The sequence below is a fragment of the Neolamprologus brichardi genome, chromosome 3 (genome assembly GCF_056152115.1).
Source record: "Neolamprologus brichardi isolate AB-2024 chromosome 3, ASM5615211v1, whole genome shotgun sequence".
In the NCBI taxonomy this organism is placed as follows: Eukaryota; Metazoa; Chordata; class Actinopteri; order Cichliformes; family Cichlidae; genus Neolamprologus; species Neolamprologus brichardi.
In genome coordinates this window covers 58,561,368-58,582,038 of record NC_142106.1, presented here as the reverse complement: position 1 = coordinate 58,582,038, position 20,671 = coordinate 58,561,368, and positions in this window count along the sequence as shown.

Genomic DNA, 20,671 nt, shown 5'->3' with positions numbered 1-20,671 from the left:
GCGATTAATGGATCCATTCACCTGGTGGATACTATTTGCAACAGTTGCTTTAGCCATATTATTCTATTTGTTGGTCTTGCTCCTGCTCCATTTCAACAAATACATCTAATCATATAAATGCACATTAAAACGAAGTTTAATAAAGTTTGTTTTTTCTCTTTAAAAATGTCAAAATGGAGTGTCTTCATTCTCACACTGGGTTAATGCAGGATGGCAAAGTTCAGTTGGTGTAACATCAAGATGGTGGTTCAAACTGTACACAAGAAAAGAAAACTACAAGTGAATCCAAATGTGATTCTCATTTTGTTCCGAAGACTAAGTAAAAAATGCAGTGTAATGTATTTCTACTAATATTCAGCTGTCAGACTATTTAATTCTGACATGGGTCAAATCGATTAATTGTATGGTTATTAATTTTTATAGGTTTTGTGAATAATTTTAAATAAATTGCCCTTTCGGGATTAATAAAAGTATCTGATACTAATTAATAATATATATTACTACAACCACTTCTAACACTACTAATAATGACAATAGCAACTTAGATAACAATCCTTTATATATCTGAACATTTGTAAAACCTTTAATTCAGTAGTACAGAGTCAAAGTTTATTGATTTCTTTTACAAGGTATATATATATATATATATATATATATATATATATAGATTTAAGCTACAATTTCCTAATGGTAGCTTAAATCTTGCTAATAATTTAGTATTATTTACACACAAAATTCCTAATGGGTATTCTTGCTTTCCAAGGTCCAGTACCCTTTAAAAGATAGCAGAAATCAGTTCTCTGATTGGCTAAAAGATCATTGTGAGTACAACAGCAAACTTTGGGGGAGTGGCAGTGCTCCTCCCCTTGCCAGTCCAGTTGTGGGTCTGCAGTGCCCACAATCCTGGGTTTTGGCACCACAGTAACAAACCACTGAAGGCCCAGTGTCAATTTTTAAGCGTTTCAGCATGCTTTATTTCACATCTCTGCAACAACCCTCAACACAGGACCCGATACAGCTTTTAAGCTGGCGAGGCAAGATCATAGAGGTGCGTCCATCTCACCTGCAGTGGTATTACAATCCATGCCCCACCACATATTCCGATTGCCTGACTAAGCCCCATGAGCCATCCAGCCGTGGCTCACTGACAGCTGTGCAGGACTGCAAAGCACGCAGTCTTGGGTGGAAGTGAGGTCAGTCAAGCCAGCACCCCAACTTCGGGCCGGGAATTTCCCTTGTTCTTCCCAACCTTCACCACTGGCTGGTGAGGTCCCCCGTGTCTTGGTTCCTCCTCAATCACCACTTCCAGCGTGAGCAGCTCCCTACGCGACTCTACCTGCAAGAATTTTGAGAATCAAAGATCACTTTTACAAGATGTGATTTCAAAAGAGTTAAACATTGCACTAGCAAGATTCCCAAAAGGAATTAATATATTAATTTAATTACATTTAATTCATTTTAATTATTGAAAGGATTCCAAAAGAGTCATCTCGTATTTCAAGTACTGGTACCCTCAACTATGTTGGCAAATTGGATCATTCTTTTCAGCACTACCTCACGTGTCTGAATTTACTGTTATGTTTTCATTTTGACATACTGTATTAACACAATTGATCTAAAATCAGACAAAATACATAAATCCGAGTAGAAAAAGTTATAATTTTTACTGTAACAACCACAAACATGGTCAAAGGAGCTTGAAAAGAAAAGCGTCTGGACTTCTTTAAGTTACTTGAAGACGTTTCACCTCTCATCCGAGAGGCTTCTTCAGTTCTAAGGTCAAATGGTGGAGAGTCCCAGATTTAGACCTAGTGGGAGTTTCCCCCCACAGAGGGACAAAAGGACCCCCTGATGATCCTCTAATCGCCTGAGCCAAGGTGTGGAACTGGGTGTGGGTCCCAATCAGCCAGAGTTTCAGGTGAGTTCATTGTGAAACCTGGCCCCACCTTATCATGTGATTTCCTGAGGTCAGATGGCCCAGGATGTGAGTGGGCGTTAAGGCGTCTGGGAAGGGATCTCAAAACTGGATTATAGATGGCAGAGAGTTGGTGTCGTAAACCACCGCCTCTGTTCAAAGATGGTCGCTCACAGTGGACATAGATGGCTTCTTTCACTCCTCTTTCAAACCATCTGTCCTCTCTGTCCAAAATGTGAACATTAGCATCCTCGCATCTTAAGGATAAAGGACACTCTTTCGAGGATGCCACTCAATCGAGGATGGGGGGGGGGGAACAAAACGCTTGGACACTAAACAGTATCCCACAGTTGTTTAGGTTTTTAAACCCATTTTGCACAGAGAGGCATTTATTGAAAAATGTATTGATAGCAATGTTGTATATTATTACACATGAAAAAAAAAAACTACACGTAACATAATCACACCGTGACGCCTCTGCCTTTGTGAATAGAGAGACAGTAACTGTGTGTTTATATGTAAGCGTGTAAAACCTGCAGATAGTCAGATTAACAGTATTTTGTCTCTATCTGCCATTCTGCAATTCATCTCATGTAAACAATAACGTGGCCACAGCGTGACATGAAAAAGACACATACCTTTGACGTTGCATGACGAACTCTGTATTCCTCGTCCACACATAAACGCAAAAAATGAGTTTTAAAAAAAATCTCCATTTTCGGTGATTCGAAACGCCGTTGACGTGTGGATGAAACAGCTGCGTTTTCACAAATACCCGTGTAGGTGTGGACGTAGCGTAAAAGAGTTGGTAGTTTATTTTATTACTACCTGTAATTTATTGCAGATTACTTGTATTTGCTTAATTGCTTACTAAATGTTTGAGGTGTGAAATAAACCGTAATGGAGCAAAATATGGCTGTGTGTGGTTGGAGGACGTGTTTGTGGGGCATGAACATTTTTCCTGTAAAACAAGGGGGGCCCAGCAAAAAAAAGTTTGGGAACCACTGTACTGAGTGTTGTACTAAGCTAACAGGCAGAATGCTACAGGTATAGCTCTAAAGAATGTAGCATCATAGGTAGTGTAGTCCGTGGTTCTTGTGTTTAGTGTTTGAGTGTTTTTATCAGCCCTACTTGTGTCAGTCCTCTGTGTTCATTCACTATGTTCCTCTGCGTCTCTCTGTCCAGCCTTCCTCATCTGCCATCTCTGAGTTTCTCCCACTGACCTTATGTTCCAGGTTTGTTTGTCCTCCCTGTTTTTTTCATGTGTGTAATTGCCCTTAGCTGTATCTCCCAGCTGTTCCTTGTTCTCCTTGTGTATTTATTGTTTGTTTTACCTCAGTTTGTTGTCGCGTCAACCCCTCACAGTGTGTGTTTTCTCCCCCCTCCTGGTTCCCTGTGTTCCCAGTGTAGCTCCCTTGTGTCCTTGGTTTTTGATTTGAGTTTCTTGTTTATGGCTCCTTGTTTTAGTTCAGTACCTGTGTTTTTTCAGGCAATAAAGCTGAGTTCATCCCTCCTCGTGTATGAGTCCTGTGTTTGGGTTCTATTTCCTGTCAGCCACACAGTGAAACATTACAAATTTGGGGCACTATCAACAGTTGTGATATTCAAACATTATGTAATGGAAAGAATTGCAAAATTATAATGTACTCACATGTATATATAGTTTAATTGTAGACTTACTAATCATTTTAGGCTTTTTAGACAGCAAGTCACATTTTAATCACACAGAACACGGGACTTTATTCAAAACAAATTATGTTTTTTCTTTCACAATGTGGATTTCCAAACGAGTCACATTTCAAATTCAAATTCAAATTTTTATTTGTCACATACACAGTCATACACAGTACGATATGCAGTGAAATGCTTGGACAACTGCTCGTGACCTAAAGAAAAAAAGAGAAGGCTATGAATAAGATAGGAAATAGATATGAAAATAAAAAAGGGTAAATTTAACCAGGAAGGAATAAAATAAAATATAAAAATTAAGTTAAGAATGAGATAACTGTACAACACAAATTAGAATGAAGGGTAAAGGGTAAATTTAACTGGGAAGAATAAGATAAAATATATAAATTAAAGTTGAAAATAAAATAACTGCACAGCAAAATACACAGTATAGAAATATATAAGAATGTATGAAGAAATATAAATATAAATATATACATACACACAATAACAGCAGCTGTACAAATATTAACTGGAAATGAGGAATATAATGTCCAGTGTTGTGCAATCCACATTATATAGTGTCTTGTGCAGTGCAAATATGCTTAAAGTGGTTTAAGTGATGAAGTGAAAACAATGTCCAGAATGTCCAGTGTGTGTGTAAGAACTATATGTGTGGGTCAGTACTGTGTGGTGGTGTGAATGAGAGACCGTATCACCTGCGGGAAGAAGCTCCTCCTCAGTCTCTCTGTGTTGGTCTTCAGGGAGCAGAATCGCTTTCCTGACCTCAACAGAGAGAACAGTCCGTTGTTGAGGTGGCTGAGGTCCTTCACGATCTTCCTGGCCTAATCTCCTTCAGGTAGGCCGCCGCGTTGTTGTCAGAGATCAGGCCCACCACGACGGTGTCTTCAGCAAACTTGATGATGGTGGTGGAGCTGGTAGTGGCCACACAGTCATATGTGTACAAGGAGTACAGCAGGGGGCTCAGAACACACCCCTGGGGGGCTCCAGTGCTGAGAGTGGTGGAGGCTGAGACATGTCCGCCCATCCTTACTGCCTGTGGTCTGCCAGTTAGGAAGTTGGAGATCCACTGACACATAGATGAGCTGAGTCCCAGGTGCTCCAGCTTGGTGGTGAGTGTGGAGGGAATTATGGTATTAAATGCAGAGCTGTAGTCTATGAAGAGCATTTTAACATAATTCCCCCTTCTAGTGTCCAAGTGAGTAAGTGATGTGTAGAGGAGATGAGAGATGGCATCGTCTGTGGAACGATTTGGACGGTAAGCGAACTGTAGTGGGTCCAGTGTGTCTGGTAGTGAAGAAATGATGAAGTCTCTGACCAGGCGTTCAAAGCACTTCATCACTACTGAGGTGAGGGCTACAGGGCGATAGTCATTGAGAGAAGCAGGGTGGGGTTTCTTTGGGACAGGAACAATGATGGACTCTTTGAAGCATGTGGGCATCACCGACTGAGATAAAGAGATGTTGAATATCTCGGTGAACACAGGAGCTAGCTGGTTTCACATTTCACACTAATGTGATTCCTAAAGGATGATATGCAAATTAGTAGATTTGATTACACAGTTACTTTAATGACACATACAATTCCTCAGAGTCATCCTCAATTCCAAATCACAGTGTCTTATAACAGACAGCGGAAATCGATCATCTGATTTGCTAGTAGATAGTGATGTCAGCCAAAGTCTGGAGAAGTATAATTTGTTAAGTGGTGAGTCCAGTCAGCATTTTATCCTAATTACTAATTCTTCTGTTTTTTGTTTCTTTTTTTAATCCCAATCAGTAGGGCTTCCAGTTTAGACATAGAAATCAACAATTCTTCCAATTTTTTGACTAAAATCTTTAGAGCTTCCACTTATAGAACAAAAATTCACTACTTCTTCCAAGATAGTAATAATTATTTCCTCTGCATGCAGCTTATCTTTGGAACTGGTCTCTGTCACAAGCAGAACAATAAGGGCGAACAATGTCAGGTATGTACAAGTGTTGGTTCTACATATGTTTGATTTCCTCAGATTCAGTGGTCCCAAATGATATTCCAACGTTTTTATTGAAAAATTCATTGTGCTTCATGCAGTGGAAATACATTTTCAAAATGCTGAAAATGAAGCATGCATTGATCTGAGCCTACAAGATGAGAATCCTACAGGAGAACATTGCAGGCAAGAGCAGTTTGTCTTTGTTATACAGAGATACTTACCACAATAAAAGAATGCATCAACTAACATGGACATCTTATCCTCATAAACGCTTTAGGTGTTCGTGTGGGCAAATAATGGATCCATTGACCTGTTGGATACACTTACATCTGCTGCTGCGATCACTTTATTCTCTGCAGTGGTCTTGCTCCTGCTCCACTTCAACAAATACATCTAATTAAACAAATGCACATTAAAAGGAAGTTCAATAAAGTTTTTTTCACTTTAAAAACATTTGTATTCATTCTTGCACTGGGTTAATGGAGGATAGCAAAGTCCAGTTTGTGTAACATTAAGATTTATGTCATTTTTTTTGTAGATTTTTACTCATATTTAGCTGTTGGACTACTTAATGCTGACAGGGGTCAGATTCATATTTATGATTAATAATCTTTATCGGTTGTGTGAGTAAGCAGATAAAAAATGCCCTATTACGGATTAATACAATTATCTGTTCCTAATTAATATATATTACTACTACCACTATTACTAATAACAGCAACTTAGATAACAAGGTTTTGTTTATGTGGACATTCGTTACAACACTTTATTCAATACTACAGAGTCAAAGTTAGATTTTCTTTTTTACAAGGTATACTTTCAAATTAAAAAAAAAAATCCTAATGGTAGTTGTGCAAATCTTGTTAATTAAGTTAGTTGTATTAGTTATACATAATATGTCTAGTAGGGTCTCCCATAGCAAATTCATCCTGGGTGAGGGACCAGACAAAGAGCAATTCAGAAGAAACTTATTAGAATATCACTGAGGGAACAGTTTCCCCTTCCCAGGAGAGGGTTATTGGGGCCCCGGCCTGGAGCCAGGCTCGGGAAGGTGCCCAAAGGTGAGCGTCTGGTGGCCGGCCGTTAGTCCATGGGGCCCGGCCGGGCATAGCCTGAAAAGAGGATATGGGCCCCTCCTCCTGCAGGCCCACCACCCGCAGGAGTCGTCATAGGAGTCGCGTGCATGTGTACCGTGTACCGGGCGGCAGCCAGGAGTGGAAGCCCTGGCAGACTGATCCCAAGACTGTCAATTGGGACATGGAATGTCACCTCTCTGGCAGGGAAGGAGCCTCATTTAGTGCGTGAGGTTGAGAGGTACCGGCTAAATATAGTTGGGCTCACCTCAACGCAGGGCTTGGGCTCTGGAAACAGTCTCCTGAAGAAGGCCTGGACTCTGTCTCAGTCCAGAGTTGCCTCTGTAAGAAACGGCGGGCTGGGGTGGGTTTTCTAATGTCCCCTCGGCTTGCTGTCTGTACATACCTAACCATGTCACCTTGGACAACACACTGCCAACATTTACACAATATGTGGCCTGTCCCACCAGGGGGGAGAGAATCTTAGATCTGCTCTATGCTAATGCCAAGGACGCATACAGCTTCTCTTCTCTCTCCACACTGGTAGTAAGGCTGGGCCATATCATACCATTCATGGTAATACCGGTATAATGTTGGGCAACAATAAGAAAATTAAATATAAAATAGAATATGGGTGAAAAACGCATGCGCAGTGCCTTTGTTTTCATATGCACATGACGGAAAAATCATGGCGGCGACAGAGAATGAGAAGGGGGAAAGCGGATCGTTGAATGAAACAGATTAACCAGAACTGGTTTGTAAAAATGCTGCAACTTCAGTGGTGTCCCATATGGAAAAGATATATATAAATCTTATAAAGTTTGTATCTGTCTTGTATAAAACTTGTATGAAAAGCATACAAGAGTGAAAACACATAAGATCCCTTGAAAAATTATATAATGAAACTTGTATGTTTTGGATACTTACTAAAAAATATATGAAAGTAATGAGAAAGTGGCCACTTTCATGAGTAAATCATATATGTTTTTACTATTTCTTTTCCATATGGGGTGGAACTGGTTTAGCTTTCATCCGTCAGATACACAAAGCACTATTTTTGGTAGTCATGCTAGCGGGCCGTCGTTATTACCGTGTTTTTTACAAAATACGACGCACTTAGAATGAATCCTTTCATTTTTCTGAAAGTCGACAGAGCCCCTTATAATCCCGTGTGTCTTATGTATGAATTCTGGTTGTGTTTACTGACCTCAAAATGAATTTATGTGCACGGCGCTCAAAAATTTATCGAATGTTCAGTACGACTTCGCTAAGCTATGAACCCGCACCGCTTGATGGACTGTCGAAGCATTACGGAGCCTCGCGGAGTGATACGTGCTGTGCTTCAACATAATATTACTGTATTGTGTGTGTATAACCTCTTTTTAAGTATTGTGGATATTATACATGGTAATGCTGAGGATATGTCAGCCAATTTCCACTGGAAATGCCTTTTGGCATCAGTTGCTTGTTTAAGTGAAAATACATGTTTTCATACATTTTTAAAATATAAAACATCAATATATGTTTTTTTCTAATAAAGTTGTTGAGTTGTAAAGTATTTTGTCTATTTTCATTATATCATCAGTTATATCGTTATAAATATTTTTGGTCATAACGCCCTGCTCTACTGGGTCACTCAGATCACAATCTGATTGACCTCACCCCCTGCTCTGTGCCGATTGTGAGGAGAGAACCATCCTGAGAAGCATCAGGGGGTGGTCAGAAGAGGTATTAGCAGAACTACAGGGCTGTTTTGAGGTACATAATTTTCCTAGGAATTAATAAAGTATTGTGATTCTAATGATTGAAAGCAGATACTGCGATAACATCAAAGTTTCAAAGATTTATTTAACAGCATGCTAGGGGAAACAGGTTTGTGTCCATGATTAAGGAAAAGCAGGCTGGTACAGCAAGTGAGGCACATGAGAAGAAAATTTCACAGTGAAAAGCTAAAAATGGAAAAATACAGAGTCTAGACTTGTAACCACATATAGTGTTGAAGGAATCTGATGACAAGTGGATTGAGAATTTGTCTTTGGAGCAGGGATGTCCAGCCAATGGCCTGGAAAGCTGCCGGTAACAATGTGCTGAACGTGGCTCAGACGAGGCAGGACCAGACAATGGAGTAACAACAACAGGCGATGTGGCCGTCACACACGTTTGAGCCGGTGGCGGTGCTGCAGGCAACGGCATGGGAGCTGCAGATGGTGGCTAAAAGGACTCACCAGAGTTATCAGCGGACACGAGGTGCTGAAGCAATTCCTCAGATCCTTCAGCAGGGACTGAAGATGTATGGAGCATCTCCTCAGGCCCTCCAGCAGAGGCAGATGGCTGAACGGGCCCCTGGGACCCTCTAGCAGGTACAGAAGATGGCTGAACGGGCCCTTTGGACCATCCAGCGGGAACAGAAGATGGCTGAATGGGCCCCTCAGATCATTCAGCAGAGGCAGATGGCTAAACGGGCCCTTTGGACCATCCAGCAGGAACAGAAGATGGCTGAATGGGCCCCTCAGACCCTCCAGTGGAGCCAGAAGACCTTTTGTCCCAGTAGACAAAAGGAACTGTTAGCCATACTCTCCAGAGCCCCCAACGGACACAAGGAAGTGCTTGCCGGGCTCTCCTGGGAGCCACGGAGTGCTGGATTAGCTCACCTGAGTTAGCAGCAGGAGCAGATGCAGGGCCAGTAGGTGTGGGGACCCCTGGCTGTATAGCTAGCTGAATTGATGGTTGAGTGGATGACTGAACTGATGACTGTACTGACTGTTAAGTTAATACCTAAAATAGTGATTGAACCATAAGCTGCGTTAATGATTGAACTGCACACCGGGGAGAAGGTTGAGCTGCACACTGAGCATGTAGCTGAACCGCAGACAACAGAGTAGGTAACTGACCTGCAGGCTGTGCTAAAGTGCTAAGAGCAGGAACACAAGCCCAAGCTGGCGACTGAACTGCAGACAGCTGAGCAGCAGGTGAGTGAGCTGAAGACTGAACCGGCGGCAACACTGGAGACTGAACCGATGAAAATACAGACAGCAGGGCTGCACACTGGGGAGATGATGGAGGCTGAAGTAGGAGCTGAGTAGGATCACAGATTGACAAATGACCAGGCTCAACGAAAAAAAGTTTTAGTGAAATCAGCTCACTGTTCAGAGTGAGCAGATGCAGGTGGACAGCAGTCCCCTAAATCTTTAAAGCCAGAGCTGACAGTCTCAGGTATGGTTTCAGAAAAGGGAGCCTCTGTGATCATAGGTAAAAATCAGGGAGCCACCGTTATTCCCATTAGGCATACGAAAAACAGCCCCAAAATAAACAGTCCCAATTTATGAAAAAACAGAAACGGTATCTCTTTCACTCACCACATCTTGCTGCTCTGAAGTCCCAAAACCCTGCTGTGGAGAGACGTGCAGGCAGCGCGGCTCTGCTTTCTTCTCGGAGGTGGCTCCGACGAGCCAGGCATCTCCATGTCCAAAATGCAGGCACGGCTTAGATACAAGGGAGTTTTATTCAGGAGGTTAGGTGCAAACAGAGCCGGAGAGGGTATAAACAGAAACTAAGGATAACATACTGAGAAAATTAATAAAACTGAAAACCTGAAAACTTAAAACGTATAGCAGAAACACAAGAAGACTCAGGAGGACAACATAGACAGTGCCATGAGGAGCATGAGGGAGACACGGCTGAACCTAATTGACATGACGAGACAGGGAGAACTGAATACACTGACATAAGACACAGACTTTCACAATAAAACAGGTAATATACACTGACAGAACTAAGAGACATGACATACAGAAGGGACACACAGACAGGGATGACTTAACACTAAACTGAGAAAAATCATAACCCAAAACCAAAGAACTAGAAAACCACAACCAGAATATATAGCACTAATAATAACAGACACAAAACGCTGGGTCAGATGAACCAGGACCATGACAGGTGATTGATTACACAAAGTCAGAGGTAAACTCAATTTAGTTTTGTGTATATAATGCCAAGTGACACAAACATTTGCTTTGAGCTGCCTAATAATTTAAGGTAAAGACCCTTACAATAATACAAAGAAAACTGAGTATGAGCAAAGGGTTTGATGACAGCTGCAAGGAAAACCTCCCTTTTAACAGGAGAAACCTCCAGCAGTACCATGCTCAGGAAGGGTCTGCCATCTACTGTGACCAGCTAGAAGACAGGATGAAGCCTCACTGTGAAAGACAGCCAGAAATTAATAATGACTAATATTCAAAGTGCAAAGAGGTGTATATACACATAGCAATTGAAAAAAGAAGATAGAAAAAGAAACACTCTACGCTTCTCTTGAGCCTAACTTAAAAGCATTTCTATGATTGAGGGTTTAGAAGATCATTTCCAAACTACTTAAGATTTATAAGCTATAAACTGTTCCATTAGGTCATGAATATTGGCTTTTTCAAATGAAAGAAACTATTTTCACAGGATTGTCTTAATTTCCTTTGAAAGTCATTTGACCACTAGGATGCAATTTCATTATCAGAATTCACCTGCCTGACATCTTACTCTGATCCACAGCCCTCTCAACCTCCTAACCTCAAAGGATTTTTTATAAATTTCTATAAGTTACATTGACTTGCACTGAGAGCCATTCCATAATCAGAATCAGAATGACAGAAACCAGCGTTTAATTTCCTAATCAGAAGAATCAGGACTCTGTCGAGGCCCAAATCAGTCTTGGACAGTTAATATAGGTATGAATGATCTTCATTTAGCTTTCTGTGGCTCTTCTTCATGAATACTCCTCCATGATGTCCCAATCTCCATTGTGTTCTCTTATCAGCGGAGTTTATCATACCTTTGTTGCAGAAGCTCCTGTGAAAAAACACTCTAAATTTTAAGGACTGACCTACCTGAAGGACTCATCTGCCTGAAGGATTCACCTACCTGACTCCCCACTGTCTATCTCCTAAACTAAAAGGATTATTATCTTTGCTAACTCATTCAGTCCAGCAGACGATTATCTGATGATGTGGTCTCGTAACATATGTCAGCGTGATAGCAGCTGCCCCTGATAAGTATAAATTATATGAATTACAAACTTTAATTTCAATGACACTGTGGACTGAGTTTTTTCAGGAATGCTTGTCACCACACCTGTAAAGTATTGGATAAAAAGATTAAAAACCATATACTATGCCATAACATCATGATTTACAACCATTCCGAAAGGAAGATCCGATATTCATCTTGAATCCCAAATTGATCTTAAATTGACCACTTCTTGATCCTTGTATCATATAAATAATGTTTCAAGCTACTTGTAAAAAGGTAAAACCATCTTTAATCCCCAACTTTGATAAAAATGCCTTTTTGGTCTATGGGCTGATTGGAACTCTTTTCATCACATATGTAGAGTATCCTTTAATTGTCCCACAAAGGGAAATTTGGTTGTAACAACAGCAAAAAGACACATAAACACACAAAAAAACAGAACAGGAGACAGGACATTCATGTTTTGAAATACAACTGAAACATCCAAAAATATAGGAAAGAACAGTTAACTGCTGTATCAGATGTATTAACGTAAGAAGAAAAAAGTGAACTTCCAAATGGTACATCCATCAATGCAGGAATCTAAAGTCCAAGTGTGACATGCAAATGTATCCAAATGAATAAAGGGATCGGCAATTCCAAATATAATTTCCCATTCCAAGTTGGTGTTCCATGGAGCGCTGGCGCCCCCCTGAAACCAGCGGTACTGCAATGAAAATTGTAACTTTGATGATTTTTCACAAAAGAGCACTAAGTGATATGAAAACAAAAAAAAATGTACTGATAAAGCACTTCTAGATCTACTATAATCCAAAAGATGAAATGCTTTTGAGATGTTTTGTAACAAATATGATTTTTTGAAATTGTTGGAATTTCTTCCAGATGAGTGATATTCTCACCTTGCCGCCCCTTATTAAGGTTAAACATGATATATAAGTCACTTAGATCACTTCTAAATGTTAATGTTTGGTTCATTTCAGTGTTTTATTTGTTCCTGAGTAAACCGGTTTGGCTGTGAGTTGACTTTTTGATGAACGCCAAAAAGTTGGCGTTCATCCTCCAGCTTCACTGTGCTAATGTTATGCTAACATAGCTGTGTCGCTAGCAATCACGTAGCACAACATTATACACCAGGTAGTCCAACTTCAGTAACCCTGCAAATGCCACTGCTGTTTAGTTTTTGTCTTCATTTATGTTGGAAGTGGTAGCAGAGCTGTACGTTTGAATTAGTTTCAAAAATCTCTCAGTCAGAACATGGTATGAAATGTTTAGGTGGAAACTAGCGAGCTAACTTCCTGTTAACTTCTAACTCCGTTAAATTTAATAAATTCTATTTTCATGTATGTTAAACTTAATTGTTACACCTGGTAAAGCAGCAACGCTGATGATTTTATTAAAGATGAAAGAATTTAGACCGTTTTTGCCTCTCAGTGTTTGTTTGACTTTGGGACCTGAAGCAGACGGAGTTTTGGACCCAGATTACTCCGCGAAGCTCCTCACCACGGCAGCCGTAATGCTCTGACAATCCATCAAGCAGTGCGGCTTACCAAAGTTGTACTAAAACATTTTTTAACAGATTTCTGCAGCCAAAATCCGTTCGAGGTCAGTAAGCACAACCAAAATTCAAACATAAGCCATAAGCTTTGTAGCTTACCAAAGTTCTACTAAAACATTTTGTGGCGTGGGTGTGGTCTCCACCTGCAGAGGATGCAGTGAGCTCCCGGGGCGGCGCAGGGGCGGCGGTGTGCTGGGATCTGACAGTGGTTGTGTCTCTTTATATGTTGGCAGTGACAGTTGGAGGGGGAGCGGACGTGACAGCAGAGAGAGAGTGTCTGTGTTTGTACTGTGTGTAAAACCACAGTATCAAATAAAAGTTCTGCTGTCGACATATTCACTCCAACATATGTTTCTTGGGTCCAACGTTACACATTTTTTAACAGATTTCTGCAGCCCAAATCGGTTCGAGGTCAGTAAGCACAACCAGAATTCATACATAAGCCACACTCTTGATTTTTGAGAAAATTAAAGGATTTTAAGCCTTATAGTGTGGAAAATACGTTATACAGAAGAAAAGAATATATCATGATATATATCGTTACCGCACGTGCTTCAAATTATACCGCGATATGGATTTTAGGCCATATTGCCCAGCCCTAACTCCCAATTTATTTACAACATTTGAAACATACAGTGTAGCTCAGTCAAAACACCCCAAGGCCAAGTGAAAGTGCTGAGAGGGAAAAGATGATGATTAATGATTTATTTAAACTCATAACTGGGTGCAGCAGCTGAGCTTTGACTGTGAGCTGCAGCTTAAGCTTCTTTTATGGTTCAGTGTTTAATGTGTAAACTGTTTATCACTGCAGAGACGCCTACAGGCTATCTACTGTTCAAAGGTGAATTGTTATATACAGTGTGGCAGCTGACCTTTGACCTGTGAGCTTCAGCCTCTTTGCTGGTGTGAAGTGTTTAATCTGACGCAGTCTGCAGACACAGAGGACTGCTGACGGAGAAGAAGCAGAGGATTTTCTCTGTTTCTACACAGACCTGGTCCAGACAGCAGAGCTGCAGAGTGAAGACGTTCATGAGAAGAAGAAGCCGAGTAAGTTCAACATCCTCTTTGAATCCTGGATCAGGAAGTGAAGCCGGTGAATGTTTGGTGTTTAAATAAGGTTTCTGTCTTTGACTCAGTCTGCTGTCACTTTTTTAGAGAGAAAAGGAGATTTTAGATTAACTGGTGTTCCTGCTGCTCTAGCATTAAAGGACAGTATAGGTGACCGCGCTGATACCTGTTTATAATTTCACCAAAGCTAATAAACTGTTGGCTAAATGTTCTTGTTTTCAGATGTAAATAGAGGTGAGAGGAGCAGATAATAAGGATTAAATATTATGCTGAATAACTAAATTCTGCTAGTCTGTGACATAACTCACAGCAGCATCACCTCATTTCTTTGACCTTTAACATGAGTTAGCTTAGCTAGCAGAGCAGCTGCTGTCTGTCATGTGACCGAGTCAAGTGTGTGTAGTAGACTTGTTAGCATAGCTAGCAGGCTGAAAGAGGCTAGCAAACTGTGTGAACACTTTGTCAGAGGTGAGCAGTAAAGAGAAGGATAAGGAGCTCCTCCAAATGCTGATAATGCACTTAACCTGAATTTACTGCTTGTTAAATTATATGTGATGTTCAGTCGAAAACAATTACTTAAATTAACATTATTATTAGTATTAGTATTAGTATTATTATTTGTTTATTATTCACAACATGGCTCCCTGCTGTAGTGGTTTGAACAGTTGATCTGAGGTTATTGTTTCCCTGCAAATTCAACAATGCGCCTCAATGCAAAGCATCAAACAAATAGTTTTATTATCAAGTCATTCAACCTACTGGTTGAATCACCGTAGCTCTGACAGTGAAGCACACTCATTTTTATTGGTAGTCACCTTGTAAGCAATGTTCCCTCTAAGCTGCGCACTATTGGCACGGTCTCTGCGCAGAGAAAATCTGTGTTGTGCTCACAAAAAGAATTCTAACCTGAATTGAAATTAAAGTAAATATGTGTGTTTTAGCGAGCAAAGCGGCTGATGTGGAGTGAAGCCACGTTAATGACAACGTGTACAACCATTGGAGATGTGAGCAGGACAGACGGAACAACTGACGGGAAAAGTGTGGACTTTATACCAGTTTTTAAATTGTGTTGATCGTAAAACCAGAGTTATGATAAAATATCTGCAATGTTTGGTTTTCTTCCTGAATACTGTCGTTGTTTATATTTACTGCAGGAAGAAACGGTAAAAACAGCGTTTTATAAGGAAAACGCTCAAAAGCCTGTGAGCAAAAACAACACCAACAATCCCCACCCTTTCCTATTGGTCGAAAAATGTACCATGTCGACCAATCAAAACATGGCATTTAGTTGTTAAGAAACGGAGTGACGGCGGTGTTTTGAGATGTGAGAGATTTGAGACGTTTAGAGCAAATCTTGTGTAGTTAGTGTGTAGTTAGTGTGTAGTTAGTGTGTAGTTAGTGTGTAGTTAGTGTGTAGTGTAGTCAATAGTGTTGTTGTGTGTCAGAACAATGAGGCGACTGCTGAATGTTACAGGTGTTACAGCAGTGACACATCTGCTGCTGTCAGGCCTGCAGGTATCAGGCTGTTGTTCTCCTTCATCTCAAAGTGGACAGAATTATTTTTGGAGCGGCACAAATAATTTGTGTTGCATCAGATTTGATGCAGAACAGCTGATTGTTCTGTAAACAGTTTGAAATGTTTATTTAAAAACGCCTTGGGTGCATTTTTAGGTAAACAGCTGCAAAAAACTTTGTTTGCATAACTCAGTTACTTTTTTGAAGAGGTAACTATATAATTAATTGCCCAACATTGGTCATTATTTAATGTATTTTGCAGACAGAGTTACAGACTCTCTCCCAGACCACAGACTCATAATACAAGTCAGAGCTTTATTTAAAAAAAGAAAAAAAAGAAAGTTGTGTTTTTAAAATTGGAGTTCAAGTTATTTTTACTTCCAATAGTGTTAACATACTACACAGGTCATGAACAAGATTTTTTTTCAATTTTCATTGTAAGTGGGATAAAACAGTTAATTAAAAGTAGTCTAACATAAATCCTGTAATTTGATTACTTTAATAAACATGTAACTTGGATGGATTCGACGCTGGCGTGACCACAGTGCACACGTCTGCTGTCGCTCACAGTGGATCACTCAGGGAGTTTGTGTGTTCGCTCAGACACATGAAAAATTAGAGGGAACATTGCTTGTAAGTGCTTTAAACTCTCATGGATGAGTAAAACTCATTAGAAACACTGGCGAGCACTGAGTGAATAACAGGTCTGACAGCAGCAGCAGGGACGGTGCTGTCATAGTTTAACGTAGAGTCTGTTTGCACTCAAACAGTGAAGAGCAAAGAAAAGTACTGTGATGGTTCTGGGTCCTTTTGACCCAACACTGTGGGTTTCTTGTGTTTTGTATTATGGTTTATGTTCTGGTTCATTTACAGTCTTAGTTATGCTGTTTTGTGTTTCTTATATTTCCTGTTTAGTTCCTTGATTATTAGATGCCCTCTGTGTATCTCTGTGTGTGTTTGTGTTAATGTGTGTTTGTGTGAGTCCTTGTGTTCCATTCTGCTTCCCCAGCCCGTCGTGTCTCTCTTGTCTCCTCTTTCTTGTGCTCCCTTATGCTCCCTCGCTCCCTCTCGTTTGCCTTTCCTCCACTCCCCTGTCAAGCTCACTTGTCAGTATTGTGTTTCTTTGTTTCCTGTTTTATTGTGAAAGTCTTGCATTCTCATTCAGTGTGTTTCATCTTGTTTCCCTGGTCTCGTTGTGTCTAATTGGCCTCAGCTGTGTTCCCTGTGTGTTTTCTATTCCTTCATCATTGTTTTGTGTATCGAAGCCCTCTGTTTGCTTCTGTCTGTTGTGTTCATCCTTGTTTCTAAAGGCTGTGTTATTCTTTGTGTGTTTCTCTGTGAGTTTAGTTTAGTATTACTTTTTCCATCCATCCATCCATCCATCTTCATCCGCAGGGATGAAGATGGATGAATGACCAACAAAACAATTTTCTCCTTCATTTATGTCACACAAAGCTGTATGTAACGTGTCTCGCGGTTAGTATCATGGTTGCTAGGCAACCTGAACAGCGTGACGAAGCATATACCGTCCCATTTCATACGCCTCTCACTTCCGCACTTCTCGTACTTATAGTACGCACCGTACGTAGTACGCGTAGTGCGCGTACTTCAAGCGTGCAGACCCTGAAAGGGGAAAGACCTTGTGCTGCTGGTCAGCAGAGGGCTCGAAGCCATCTGTTCCTGACTGCTGATGCTTTCCTTTAACATCTTTAACAAGGACTCGTTTATTCATGAAAAACAGAAGACTTGATTCAAAAACAGAAGAAACAGCGCACAGTAAAGTTACATGTAATAACATGTTTAATGTTCAAACACAGGCATAGTGTGACGCACTTAAACATGAGGAAGTTAAACCTTCTTCTGTTGATGGCTGATCACTGAGGCATCACAGAAACTGATGGAGTTGATAGAACAGAACAGGAAGTGAGATATTTTAATTTACTTGACATAAAACAAATTTATTTTATGTCATGACATAAAATAAATCAAATGTATGATCTAAATCAAACCCCTGATGTCTCTTAGCCTTTATACAGCTCTGTTAAATGAGTGTTGTTACCATTGGTGCATCACTGAGATCAGGTGTTCTGAAAACTGAAACTATGCTGCATGCAGCTACTAGTTTTTCTATTTTGGTGGTATAAATGTTCATGGACATGGTTTCCTTGGCTGAAAACACCAAAATCATTAAAATATCTTTTCATGAAAATGATGTAAGACAGAGCAGAGAGCTAATGCTGACTTTAATGCTCAGGACCCACTTCTTCTGATCGGACTGTGTTTGAGGATCTTTACAAGTTTTTCTTTCTAGTTTCTCCACAAGTTAGCTGATTTAAAACAAACAAACAATCAAACAAAAACCTTGTTCACATGCCATCAAGAAAAAACGACAAAAATCCAAACCCTGCTGCAGATCTGGTGTTCTCCATATTAGGCTACGTTCACACTGCAGGCGAAAGCGCATCAAATCTGACTTTTTGACCCTATGTGACCCAAATCCATCATGGTGACAGTGTGAACGGCACAAATCTGATATTTTCAAATCTGATCTGGGTCACTTTCGTATGTGGTCCTGAATCTGACACATATCTGATGTTTCAGAAAGCTGCTGTTTGATGGTCACGTCACTTTAAATCTGTCTTTTACGTCACTGACACGAGACAGACGCCAATTATCAGCGCCGGAGAAGACATCGTGAACGCTTCCATCCAGTGAAACTGTTGGGAAGACAACGTTGGAGAAACGTGAACATTTTATTTGTACTGTATAATCTGCAGATTCTGACAGAAATCTGCAACTATCCTTTGAAGCAGCGCTCCTCTGAAACAGCAATAAGGATCATTATTAGGTTATTTACATTATTATGTAAATAACAAAATAACTTTATGACTTAAAGCAAAAAGTGGGAAACGTAAAGTCTGAAGTCTTTATATTAAGGTCATCAGTCAAACAATACTGTTGGTCTGGGTCTAAACAGAGCGCGTTGTGTGTGACGTCTTCTTTTGCACATGCGGCTGCTTTGAGCGTTCACACTAGAGCGCGTTTGCTCTCACATTTTATTTGTAGTGTGAACGAGCAGAGAAAAAAATCGGATTTGATCAAAAAATCTGAATTGAGCATCAAGACCTGCAGAGTGAACGTAGCCTTAGAGAATGGTGAGCTGCTAAATGTGTTTTATGTGGTAGCATCCAGTGAAACAGCATTTATACAGTCTAGCACTGACTCAGTTCACTAACCAGGTTCAAGGAAATAACTGGAAGATTTCCCAAACAGAGAAATCATGCTGGGATCTTTGTTCCTGCTATGAACTCTAATACAGTACAGATCTACATGTCAGGGGAGAAAATATAAGAAACAAAGATTTCCAATAAAACACATAGAAAATCTGTTTTTCAGGTTCAGATTCATTTTCTGAATCTCCGCAGCGGCACGTGGAGGAAGTGGTGGCCCTAAGCAGCAGATACTGTTTGTAGAAGTAACAGAGGAGCAATCAGAAGCAAACTGATTTAAAGAGGGGGGGGGGGGGGGGGGATTAACAGATGAACTGGAATAAAATAAAAATTAATTGAACTTTGAATTACATAAAGTTACTTCACTGACTAAACCCAAAATACATGTGCACTCAAGTAAACCTGAATCAAAAAAGAAACAAAGTTACTCAGCGATTAGGCAGCTCTTCTGTGAAAGAGTAGGTTAAATATTAGGAGCCACCATCAAAACAACTGGAGTGATGTCACCTGGAGTAAATGCAGATATATTTACATGAACTGAATATACCGTCCATTTCACAGATATCTTTAGTTTGGTTAAAGATTTTGATAAACACAGAAATTGATGAATCTGGAGGACAGAAAGTGGAATATCTAAACAAATGTAATAGCTGACTGTCTAAATTGAGTCTAAATTGATGGAAATAACCCAGAGAAGCTGCTGGAATCACTGAGCTTATAACAAAACAGTATAATGATTCATTTATAGCGCAGTAATACAGGTTTAAAAACAACAGGGACTAAAATGTCAATAATTCATAGTCCTTTTATTATTTAATTAACTTCATATTAGGTGGATTTGTGTGAGCGTGGCCGACTGATGACAATAACAGAGAAGCTGGAGGAAAAAAGCTTTAAATTAGTTTTTATAGACTCTACACTCAGAAGTCAAAACAAGTGCGATGAATGAAATCCACATGTGCAGCACTGACAATAAGAAAGACCTTTAAAAGTACCAGGAACAAAACAAAAGCATGCAGGAGTTTAACAAACAAACTTGATCTACAAATTCTGTGGATGTTAAAATGCCTGCGTAAACAGAAGTGAATATGATGATGCGATTTTGGATGCTGATCATTTAAAAATGCTGAAACTTGAAAATCATCACAAATCCAACTGAAGACAGGTTTAAGTTCAATATAAAGGTTAATGTTGATAAAACGTTTGTTAAAAAACTGCATAAATAGGCAGGTTTTTGTAAAACGTGGAGGTTATTACACGGGGTTCTAGTGATATGTTAATTTAAGTCTTGTATCCATTAATAAACATTAAATTTGTTTCATATTGTCATGATTTTAGCACTGATCTATTTTAAACTTCAAAAGAAAAATCAAAGTGATTACAGATATATTTTTCCCAACAAAGCCCCCAAAAACCCCCAAACAACAAAAAAAGCCAAACAACAAAAAAAGCCGTCTGTTATTTCTAATACAGATGCTGAAGTTATGAGTTGCAACTAAATGCACAAAGCAACCACAGGTTTAACCCTATATAAGCATGTAGGCATATTAGAAGAGAGTGAAGGACAAGTTTTATAGACTTTAATAGACTTTACATGTAATTTCTATCTGATCATTGTTGAATCAGATA